Source organism: Cetorhinus maximus, chromosome 2 (assembly GCF_964194155.1).
Source record: "Cetorhinus maximus chromosome 2, sCetMax3.hap1.1, whole genome shotgun sequence".
NCBI classification, from domain to species: Eukaryota; Metazoa; Chordata; class Chondrichthyes; order Lamniformes; family Cetorhinidae; genus Cetorhinus; species Cetorhinus maximus.
In genome coordinates, this window is record NC_135880.1 from 151,998,555 (window position 1) to 152,010,651 (window position 12,097).

A 12,097-nucleotide genomic window follows, 5' to 3' on the forward strand; every position below is an offset into this window, starting at 1 on the left:
CCCCCCACGTTCACGTCCAAATCGTTAATATATAACACAAACAGCAAGGCTCCCAACACCGAGCCCTGTGGAACACCACTTGAGACAACTTTCCATTCGCAAGGGCATCCATCGACCATTACCCTTTGTTTCCTGTTACAAAGCCAATCTTTTATCCAGTTTGCCACATTACCCTGAATCCCATGGGATTTTACTTTCCTGACCAATCTGCCATGTGGGACCTTGTCAAATGCCTTGCTAAAATCCATGTACACAACATCCACTGCACTACCTTCATCAACCCTTCTTGTCACTTCCTCAAAGAATTCAATCAAATTTGTGAGGCAAGACCTTCCTTTAACAAATCTATGCTGACCATCCCTGACTAGTCCATGCCTTTCCACATGACAGTTAATCCTATCTCTCAGGATTGATTCTACTAATTTGCTCACCACTGATGTAAGACTAACTGGCCTATAATTGTTTGGCATTTCCTTTGATCCCTTTTTAAACAATGGAATTACGTTTGCATTTCTCCAGTCCTCCGGTACCTCCCCTGTATCTAGTGAAGATTGGAAAATCATCCTCAGAGCATCTGCTATCTCCTCCCTGACTTCCTTCAGCAGCCTCGGAAACAATCCATCTGACCCTGGTGACTTATCAACTTTCAAGGATTTCAACCCTTCGAGTACTTCCTCTCTCTTTATGACTATCCCGTCCAACATCTCGCAGTGTTCCTCCTGGACTACTATATCTACATCTCCCTTTCCTTTGTAAACACGGAGACAAAATATTCATTCAAAACCCTTCCCACAGCCTCTGCATCTACACACAAGTTTCCATCTTCATCTCTGATAGGTCCCACTTTTTCCTTAGCTAACCTTTTAGCATTAATGTATTGGTACTACATCTTTGGGTTATCTTTAACTTTACTTGCTAATCTTTTTTCATGCCCTCTCTTTGATTTCCTTCTTTCCTTTTTTACTTCGTCCCTGCACTTCCTATATTCATCTAGGCTATCTGCAGTGCTTAGTTCTTTGTGCCTATTGTACGCTTTCTTTTTCTGTTTGATCTTCCCTTGTATTCCTCTAGGCAACCAGGAAGGTCTAGATTTGGCAGTACCACTCTTCTTTTTATAGGAGACATGTCTACTTTGTACAATTAGGATCTCGCTTTTTAGTTCTTCCCACTGGTTTTCCACTGTTTTATCCTCCAGCAGCGCTGTCCAGTCCCTTCTCATTTCTGCAAAATTTGCCTTCCCCCAGTTCAATACTTTTACTCCGGCGTTATCTCTGTCCTTTTCGATGGTAATGCTAAATCTAACTGAATTGTGATCACTGTCCCCGATATGGTCGTCAACTGTCACTTCACCCACTTGCCCTTCTTCGTTCCCCAAGACTAGGTCTAGAATTGCATTTCCTCTCGTTGGGTTTGTCACTAATTGGTTGAAAAAATTTCCCTGGACACACTGCATGAATTTTTCTCCCTCAGTGCCCCTTATATTGTTTGAATCCCAGTTGATATTAGGATAGTTGAAGTCTCCTACTATTATTGCCCTCTTGTTCTTACAAGCAGAAATTTGCCTACATATTTGTTCTTCTATCTCCCTTTCACTATTTGGGGGTCTGTAGTATACTCCCAGTAGTGTAACTGCCCCTTTTATATTTCTATGCTCAACCCATTTAGTATATCATTCATTCTCACAACTGGAATTGATTCTTTAACCATTTGTGCTACCCACCCTACTTTTTTATCTCTTACTCTACCGTGTCTGAAGACTCTATAACCAGGGATATTAAGCTGCCATTTTTGTCCCTCCTTTAGCCATGTCTCCGTTATAGCAATGACATCCTGCGGCCATGTTTCTACCTGTGCCCTTAACTCATCTACCTTGTTTGTAATACTCCTTGCATTGAAGTATAAACAGTTTAACCCAGTCAATTTCCCTTGCTGGACACTTTTTAAACTTTGCTTCTCTTGTAACTCCATGTCTACCACGATGTCCTTAGCTAATGTTCTACCTCCATTTTTCTGATCTGAATCTGACCTATCTGATCCTACTCCTGGGATCCCATCCCCCTGCCACACTAGTTTAAATAGTCCGCAATAGAATTAGCAAAAGCCCCCGCAAGGACACTGGTCCCAGCTCTGCCTGGGTGCAGCCCGTCCGGTTTGTACAGGTCCCACCTTCCCCAGAACCGGTCCCAGTGCCTCTAGAATCTGAATCCCTCCCGGCTACACCATCTCTCCAGCCATGTGTTCATTTGGTCTATCCTCTTATTCCTGCCCTTGCTAGAACGTGGAACTGGGAGTAATCCTGAGATTACTACATTTGAGGTCCTGCATTTTAATTTGTCTCCTAACTTCCTGTACTGAGTTTGCAGGTCCTCATCCCTTAGTTTTCCTATGCCATTGGTACCAATGTGTACCATGACCACTAGCTGCTTACCTTCCCTCCCCAGAATGTCCTGCAGCCGCCCCATGACATCCTGGACCCTGGCACCAGGGAGGCAACATACCATCTTTGATTCACGTTTGCGGCCACAGAAGCGTCTGTCTGTGCCCCCAACTATTGAATCCTTTACCACTATAACATTGCCACTTGTTTTCCTCCCGCCCCTCTGAGCAGCAGAGCCACCCACGGTGCCGTGAACTTGTCTGTTGCTGCTTTCCCCAGCGTGGCCATCCCCCCCCAACAGTATCCAAAGTGGTATATCTGTTAGAGAGGGGGATGACCACAGGGAACTCCTGCACTACCTTCCTGAGTCTTTTACTGTTCCTGATGGTCACCTATTTCCTTTCTGCCTGCGCAATCTTCACCTGCGGTGTGACCACCTCGCTAAACATGGTATCCACGACTTGCTCAGCATCGCGGATGCTCCACAATGAGTCCACCCGCAGCTCCAGCTCCGAAATCCGGTTGGCTAGAAGCAGCATTTAGACACACCTTCCGCACACATGGTCAACAGGGACGCTGGAAGCATCCCTCATTTCCCACATCCTGCAGGAGGAGCATATCAACAGTCTGTGATCTCCTGCCATGACGTCCCTCTCGATTACACTAGTTACTCCCTTAAAAACTAAGCTCGCTTGGAGCCTTATTTATGTTAGCTAGGAACCTTGTTTCTTGACCAATTATACCTGTACAGTACTACTCTATACTTTTGTTTTAGCTCCTACCTCAGTATTAAGCAGTGAATAACTTAAATAGATTGTAAAAAAAACTCAGCAGGATTTACTCACCAATCAGCTGCTTTTTTAAGAATTCAATTTCAGAAGAGTGTCCGTCGCAGGTCTGGTGCACTCTTGAAGGTACTACCTCTCCCTCTCTTTTTTTTTGGTTTGAGGAGGAGGGAGGAATGGAAACACGACAGCAAAGTAAAGTTTGGGGCTATTCCGTTCTTTGACAGTGGGTCCTTTTCGATCCCCTTCTGAGTCATGGTGTCTGCAGTGACTTCTCCCAGAATGCTTCAGTCACTTCTCACTACCGCCCTCTGTTGGATGCTCTTTCTCCTGTTGTGTGCAAGAGTCCTTCTCCTTGATCCCCTTCTGAGTCGCGGTGTCTGCGGTGGCTTCTCCCAGAATGCTTCAGTCACTTCTCACTGCCGCCCTCTGTTACGTAGGGCCAAAGAGAGCGGTGAATGGTGCAAGAAAAGAAACAAAGGAAACTGGCCACATCTCAACCTTCAAGCTACTTTTGGAATTTGGTTTGCCGGGTATTTATCAAGATAAAGTCTTGATTGCATTATTGCATTACTCTTGTTACATTCTCCCCTGATTTCCTGATTTAGACTCTGTCCAACACGATGGGCAGGATTTTGTGCTTGACTAAGGGCCTGCCCACTCCCCGCACGTCAGTGTATAAAATGATGCACGGTGATGTCAGGCAAGAGAGGGGGGTATCTGGAATTCCTCCTGCTGAAATTAACAACAGAGACAGTGGATCAGTTAGCGTGCACACAGTGACACACTTCATCCCTTTCCCCTTGGCTCATTATGCGTTCAACCTTCCAGAACCTCTGGAGATGAATATTGGTGGGGTGGTAAATAGTCAGGAGGAAACCCAAACATTACAGGTGGATACAGACGGGCTGGTCAGATGGCCTAAGGAATGCCAAATGGAATATTATGTGGGTAAGTGTGAGGTGATGCACTTGGGCAGGACAAACAAGTTACGGGAATATACGAGGAATGGTAGGACCGTGGAAAGTAAGGAGAATCAGAGGGACCTTGCTGGGCATATCGACAGGCCCGTTAAGGTAGCGGGACAGGTACATTAGGCGTTTAAAAAGGTAAATGCCATACTTGCCTTTATTAGCCGAGGAATAGAATATAGGAACAGGGAGGTCATGTTGCAAGTGCAGAAAACGCTGCCAAGGCCACAGCTATAGTTCTACGTGCAGTTGTGATCAGCGCTTCATGGGAGGGATGTGATTGGAGTGGAGAGAGTGCAGAGGTCACTGACCAGAATGCATGCTGGTCTGGAGAGTTGGAATTATGAGGAGACATAGCATAGACTGGGGATATTTCCCCTGGAGCAGAGGAGATTGGGAGGTGACATTATTGAGCTTTAAAACATTATGAGGGGCATAGATAGGTTCGACAGAAAGGAACTTTTCCCCTTGGTGGAGGGATGAGTAACCTGGTGGCATTGATTTAAGGTAAGGGGCATGAGGTTGACAGGTGAGGTGATGAGGAACTTTTGCACACAGTAATGTGGGAACCACTGCCTGAAAGGGTGGTGGATGCAGAAACCCTCCTAACATGTAATAAGTATTTGGATGTGCAGTTGTGATGCCATGGCATACAAGGCCATGGGAATAGCGATCGGAAATGGGATAAGGCGAATTTGGAAGGTGGTTGACACGCGCATCTCCGAAGGGCCGAGGGATCTTTGTCTATGATCCACACGTCTGACTCTATCAGTCTTGTGAATGAACAATGTTGAGCAATAACAAATCAAACAATAATCAGTGCTATGGATGGTGGGAGGGTCTAGCGGATTTCACTGTTGACCTCAAATACCTGGCCATTCCACCCCAGCCTCACCGACACCAGTGGACCTGGGTGCATGGCACCTCTCAAGCTCCAGAGCCTCCTGCTCGAATTGGCTCAAAATCATCAGCTGGGCCTGGCCGCCTCCAGTCTGCGAATGCTCACAGGCATTGTGAGCATTCTTCTCCTGAAAAACAGAAAAGACCATTCATTGCGGCTAATAGCACATGGACTCTGCACGCGCACGCCACACCCCAGCCACAGTGGTCCATATCAGGCATCCAGTGCCTCCTCTCCCCGCTACTGCTGATCAGTCACACAAAGATTGTATGCCTGCTGCCAACCGCCCCCAACGGCCACCTTGGACACACTCTGCGTCCATCATTTTAGGAAACACACGGTCTTAGCTCCCATAGCAAGGAGGCGCAACTATGTGCAGTGTTGAGGGCAGCCAATGGCTCTTGGCCACGAGACCTTGTGGCTCCCCTTCCACAATCTCATCACCATGAATAGGACGTGTGTTGGAGTTCTGAATATGCATCTAGCTGCATCTCCTGCAGGTTGCCCCCAGACTAGTCAGGTGCATCTCAGAGCAACACATGGTGCGGGGGAGAACCCATCTTCTCATGAACCACTCAGGCTGATGTAAGCATGGGCACTACCTGCTTGCCCACCCAGAGTACGAAAAATGCCCAACATAATTCAATGCAGTCATGCCAGTAAGACTTGGAGGGGTGGCCCTCAAAGCCTAAGGCTACCTGCTGGGTTAAATGCCCAATGCCAACATGGTACTCACCCTTCCAGAGCGCAACAAATTGTTGAAGCGCTTACAGCACTGGATCCAGGTGCACCGCACCACGTCACAGGAGCTCACCACCTCCTCCCAGGCACACTTTGTCATGTGGGGGGGCCTCCTCCTCCCATCCTGGGGGACCAACACCTCCCGCAGTGCTGCCACCTCCTCGAGGAGGGCAGCAAGGCAGTCATCAGAAAAGCGAGGGGCACATTGGCCCCCCTGCTGGCCTACCCTGCAGCCTGCCCTACTCCTATGGCAGACCCTGCAGCCTGCCCTGCTCCTCTGCCCTTCCCTCCAGAGTGCCCTGCTGAGCAGACCCCCTGCGGTTGGATCCCCAGGTGGCCATTGTGAACAGCCTACAGGAGCCTGCCAGGCCTTCCTTTAAACAGACTGCTGGGTTGCCATTGGACCCGGCGGTCTGTGCACGCCCACTGCAGTCTGCACACTCCCACTATTCATGGGAGTTGGAAATGCGCTGGGTGGGCTGTAATTGGCCTGCCCGCGCAAAATGGCGGTGCGGCCCCAATCGCGGGCATCGATCGGGTCTGTATCTGCTCCTGCTCTGCCCACCCGCCAAACAGAAAATTTTGGCCTTGATTTCAGATAGGAGGCCTACAAACTACTCTAACCAACGTTTTCAGCCTCTGTTACTTCTTAGATCCACCCATACAGACTTTACATCCTGATTTTCTGGACTAAGACCCTTTCTCACAACTGACCTTATCTCATCCTTTATTATCAGGACCATTTCTATTTTCCTTTTCTTTTCTAAAGGTTAGTATACTGGACTATTTAGTTCCCAACTTTAGCCACTCTGCAACCACATCTCCGTAATAACTACTAAGTCAAATCCATTTATCTCTATTTGCGCCATTAATTCATGTATTTTGTTATATCTGAATGCATGAATCATTTATCAGGGGGTCAGTGAATATTGAGGGAGCATTGATGAAAGTGGCCCAGAAGAGATTGAAATAATATGGTCATCTGTTGCGGAGAGAAAGGGGGAATTTGTTGAGGAAATCTCCGTGATGGAGATGGGACTGCCAGTAAGAAGGAAAAGAGGAAGGCCTAAGATCTAATGGAAAGATGCAGTGGCAAGAGACTTAAATGCAGAGGGATTGGAAGAGGAATGGGTGCCTGTCAGGAGGAGATGGAGAAGGGTGATCGACCAACAGTGTGGCGACCCCTAGTAAAATGGGAGAAGCCAAAAGAAGAATTTTAACTTTTTACTATTTTTCCACAGATGTTGCCTTAGTAACTAATACCCTATTATTATCATTGAACTCTCTGTCTCTTCCTGACACAATCTGTTTGATTTAACTCAAATCACTACTCTGTTCTACAGCCTTGATTTTTCTCTGTAAAGACTTATAAATTTACACTTACCTGAACATTCCCTTTCCCTTATTATTTCAATGGCTATTGGAGAGCCAAAAATGTAAGCAGCCACTTTTGAACAGCAGCCTGAAGCACTCAGGACTAGAAATCTTTTGCTACATTTGTGAGAAAAAAGTCACTTATCTTTCTTGGGAAAGCCCTTGCAACCTGCATTGCTCAGGCTGTCCATCTGTGAGGGTTTGGGCACAATGGTTAAGGTCATCTGATTGTGGGCATTGTTCACGGTAATGTCATTTCCCCTCATCTCAGTGACCTCTGATTGATTGAACTTTCTGGCTTTCTGCCCCTGTACATGAAATGAATGTTCCTTATCTGCAAAGCAAAGGAAAATCATTACGAACAATGCAGTGAGACAGAAGACTTCATCCTTTTCCCAATTTCACTCGGAATTTTAATCAATCATGCATTAACAAAAATAATTATTGAATGGACAACCTACCCGAGAATAAAAAGAATAGGACGGAAATTGGTTATGGGGTTGATAATCAGTGGTGCATTGACAACCAGGAGATCTGAGGTGTCTAGAAATCAGTCCTTGTGCTTTATTAAGTTTCTAGCGAGATTTGCCACCTCCAGCTGTGCTTCCACAAGCAACTTGAGTATTTAAAAGGATGGATGTCAGGTTACTTGCATCGCTGGCAATCACCTGGAGGGGACTTGGAGTGGAGAATTGTGGGGAGTAATTGCAAGGACCATGGAGTCAAGGAAACACTCTGCTCCTCTTAATTCTACAGGAACTTTTTTCAACTTTAAAAATATTAAATTTTACCTTTTGTTGGTAGCTGAAGAATCATGAGCACAGCAAAAGCCTGCTAGGAACATGGGAACATAGAAGACCATTTAACACGTGGACCCCGCTCCACCATTCAATGAGATCATGTCTATTCTGCAACCTAATTCCATACACCAGCCTTTGCCCCATATCCCTTAACACTTGTCTGAAAGGCAGGTTTAATTGTGACTTTCAGGAGGGTATTGCATATTCACCTGAAGAGAAAAATTTTGCAGGGCTTCAGGGGAAAAGGTAGGGATATGGGACTAATTGAGTCGCTCTTGCAGACAGCCAGCATAGATGTAACAGGAGGCTGAATGACCTCCTTCTGTGCTGTAACCATCCTAATACTCTGTGGAAAATTTAATCAGCTTTTTCAAGTATGAACAACCCTTTCCACATTCACTGCACCTGTTAGAAACTAATTTCCATGAGAACTTCTCAATCACGTTCAGCTCCTCAATAACATACACAAAAGGTCTAATGTCTTTTCTCAGCGAGTGCTGGGGGCTCCTAAAAAAACTGGGGACTGACAAATTTAGCAGTGGCTCAAACACATATCCAATCAACTGTGGGCTGTCTCAGTGCTACATGTTACAGTACTGTATCATTTTATATCAAAAACAGGTATAATGCATACCATATATCATATATCAGAGAGATGTGACTATCCACAGCTCCATCCTTAACATCACAGGGGAATCCCAAAGAAAAAATGCAGCATTTTGAATTGATTGTCAATACAAAGAAAACACAGTTGGACTTGAGAGCCTGTGCTTTAAAGTTGATGAGTAACTGATTGAAGAGGCTGATACATTCATGTACTTTGGCAGCACAGTGACAAATGATGTAGATACTGGGAAGGAAATTCAATATAAAATTGGAAAAGCTAGGTGCAGATTCAAGAAATTTGATAAAATCAGGTGGAGTTGAGACATCAGTGTTGAAGATATAAGATGATGACAGCAACATGACTGGAACAACATTTTTACATGAAACTTAACACGGCCAGCTACATAAACACTGTGGCCAGAATAACAGGTCAGAGGTTGGGAATCCTATGCTTATCCAAATCTACAAGGCACAAGCCAGGCGTGATAGAATACTCTCCACTTGCTTGGATGAGTACAGCTCCAACAACACTCAAGACGCTCAACCCATCCAAGGAAAAGCAGCTCGCTTGATCAACACCCCATCCACCACCTTAAACATTCACTTCCTCCACCATCAGTACAAAATGGTAGCAGTGTACAATCACTGAATGCATTGTGCATTGTGTTAGGAAGTAGAGATAGTTTAAGTAAGTTATATTGGTATTTGTGGGTGGTAGGAATGCGTTTTAGCTTTAATGTTTAAATTTGATTTGTATTTATGCATCTGTGTGGTAAGAAAAGGTTAAGTTGAGTTTTAGTTTCACTTTAAAAGATGCCTGCATTTCTAATGAGAATTTATGATTGTAAGAGAAATTAAGCAAACACAAGAGTAGAAAAACTGGGCTGTTGCCTAGCAACAGGGGTCCAGAGATGCAGGTCCCTCGCACAGACACACACAGAAGAAACTAGAAACAGCAGTTTTTGAGTTTAGTTTTGAAGACAGCTGTCATGCAGAAGCAGCCTAGAAGGCTCAGACAGCCAGTTCCAAGCTAAAGTTGGTTGAAAGTAGTTGCCAGGGAGAGACTGGAGCGAAGGGGACAGATAGACAGTCCCAAGCTAAAGAAGAAAGTCCCCAAGAATCCAGGGTAGTGGAACAGGAGAAAGTCCCAAGCAGACCTTCTAGTCAAAGGAAGTACAGAAACCTGGAAAAGGTCCTGTAACGTGAAGTTAAGAGTAAGGGGCAGAGAAAGGCTTCAAGCTTCAAGCTTAAACCTCCAAGCTGGAGAATGGAGCTGCAGTCTCAGAGTGAGGCTTCAGACATTGAGGACTGAGATGAGGAGAAATTTCTTTGCACAAAGACTCAGCTGCCGGGCGTGGAGACAGCAGGATCTGCGAGGGACACCTCTACTCGCGGGCTGAGTTAGAGAAAATCCAGCAGGGATATCACAGGAACACTGTAGGTTCATTGGTTGGTGAGAAGCTACTTTTAGGGAGTGTTTAAATAGCTTAAAACAAGAAAAATGTATCATTTATAAAGGAGTAGCTGCTTGGATTTTAGTAAGGAACACCAGCAATAGGGAAGCAAAGTTAAAACACCTCCACCTGGAGGTTCCTCTCCAAGCCACTCACCATCCTGACTTGGAAATGTATCGCCGTTCCTTCACTGTCGCTGGGCCAATATCCTGGAAATCCCTTCCTAACAACACTGTGGGTGTACCTACACCACATGGACTGCAGCGATTCAAGAAGGCAGCTCTACACCACCTTCTCAAGGGCAACTAGGGATGGGCAATAAATGCTGGCCCAGCCAGCGAAGCCCACATCCTGTGAATGAGTTTTTAAAAAGTAAGATAAAGTTAGCATAAGTGTAGTAAAGTTAAGTTGTTCGTAAGTTACTCAGCTGTACGGGAGGGGTGGGGTGGTGGGGGGAGGAGGAGGGGGGGAGGAAGAAGAATGTAAGGGCAATAGTGATAGGGGATTCTATAGTCAGAGGATCAGACAGGCATTTTTACGGCAGTAAACGTGACTCCAGGATTATATATTGCCTCTCTGGTGCCAGGGTCAAGGATGTCATGGAGCGGCTGCAGGACATCCTTCGGGGGGAGGGGGGATCAGCCAGAGGTCATGGTCCACATTGGTACCAACGACATAGGTAGAAAGAGGGATGAGGTCCTGGAAACAGATTCCAGGGAACTCCTGAAAGGAAAGAAAGGAAATTAAAAAGCAGGACCTCAAGCGCAGTAATCCCAGGATTACTCCCAATGCCACGTGCTAGTGAGTATAGAAATAGGATTGATTAAATACGTGGCTGGAGAACTGCTGTAGGAGGGAATTTCTGAGGTATTGGGACTGTTCTGAGGCAGGTGGGACCTGTACAAGCTGGATGGGTTGCATCTTAACAGGATCCGGACTGATATACTCGCAGGGAGATTTGCTAGTGCTGTTGGGGTGGGTTTGAACTAGGGGTGTGTCAGGGGTGTGGGAACCTGAGGGGTGGCCCAAATTAGAAGAAAGTAAAGTTCGTAACAGGAAGTAGTAGTGAGACTAGAAGGCAGGAGAAACAAAGCAGAGAAATGAATATGCTTTGAATGCGAAATTATGTCAAAAAGACAAAGTTAAGGGCAATCAACCTGAATCCGCGCAGCATTCGCAGTAAGGTAGATGATCTAAAGGCACAAATAGAGATAAATGGGTGTGATATAATTGCCATTACGGAAACATGGCTGCATGGTGACCGAGCCTGGGAACTGAATATTCAAGAATATTCGACGTTTAGGAAGGACAGACAAGAAGGGAAAGGAGGCGGAGTTGTGCTGATAATAAGGGATGTGATCTGTGCATTAGTAAGGGAGGATCTCAGATTGGAAGAATAATGTGTGGGCTCTGTTTGGGTGAAGCTAAGAAACAGCAAAGGCCAACAGGCAGTGGTTGGAGTTATTTATAGATCACCAAACAAAAGTGGTAATGTGGGACATGATAGAGCAGTATGTTGAGGAGCCAACTAGAGGACAGGCTATTTCAGATCTAGTATTATGTATTGAAAAAGGGCTAATTAATAATCTTGTCATAAAAGAACCTTTATGGATGAGTGACCACAATATGATAGAATTTTACTTTATGTTTGAAAGTGAGAGAGTTCACTCTGAAGGAAGGGTGTTACATTGAATAAAGGAAATTATGAAGGTGTGAGGGACAAATTGGCTGAGGTGGATTGGGAAAATACATTAAAAGGTATGACTGTACATAGACAATGGATATTCTTCAAAGAACTATCACATAGCTTACAGCACCTATACATTCCTTCAAGGTGCAAAGACCCCAAAAATGTCAGGCTACCATGGCTGACAAAGGAAGTTAAGGATTGTATAAGATTAAAAGAAAAGGCTTATAAAGAAGAAGGGTGATACAGACTTGAAACATCAACTCTGTTTCTCTCTCCACAGATGCTGTCAGGCCTGCTGAGTTTTTACAACATTTTCTGTTGTTGTTAATGGGACTAAAAGTTTATAAGTCCCCGGGACCTGATATTCTGCATCGCAGAGTGTTGAAAGAGGTTGCTAT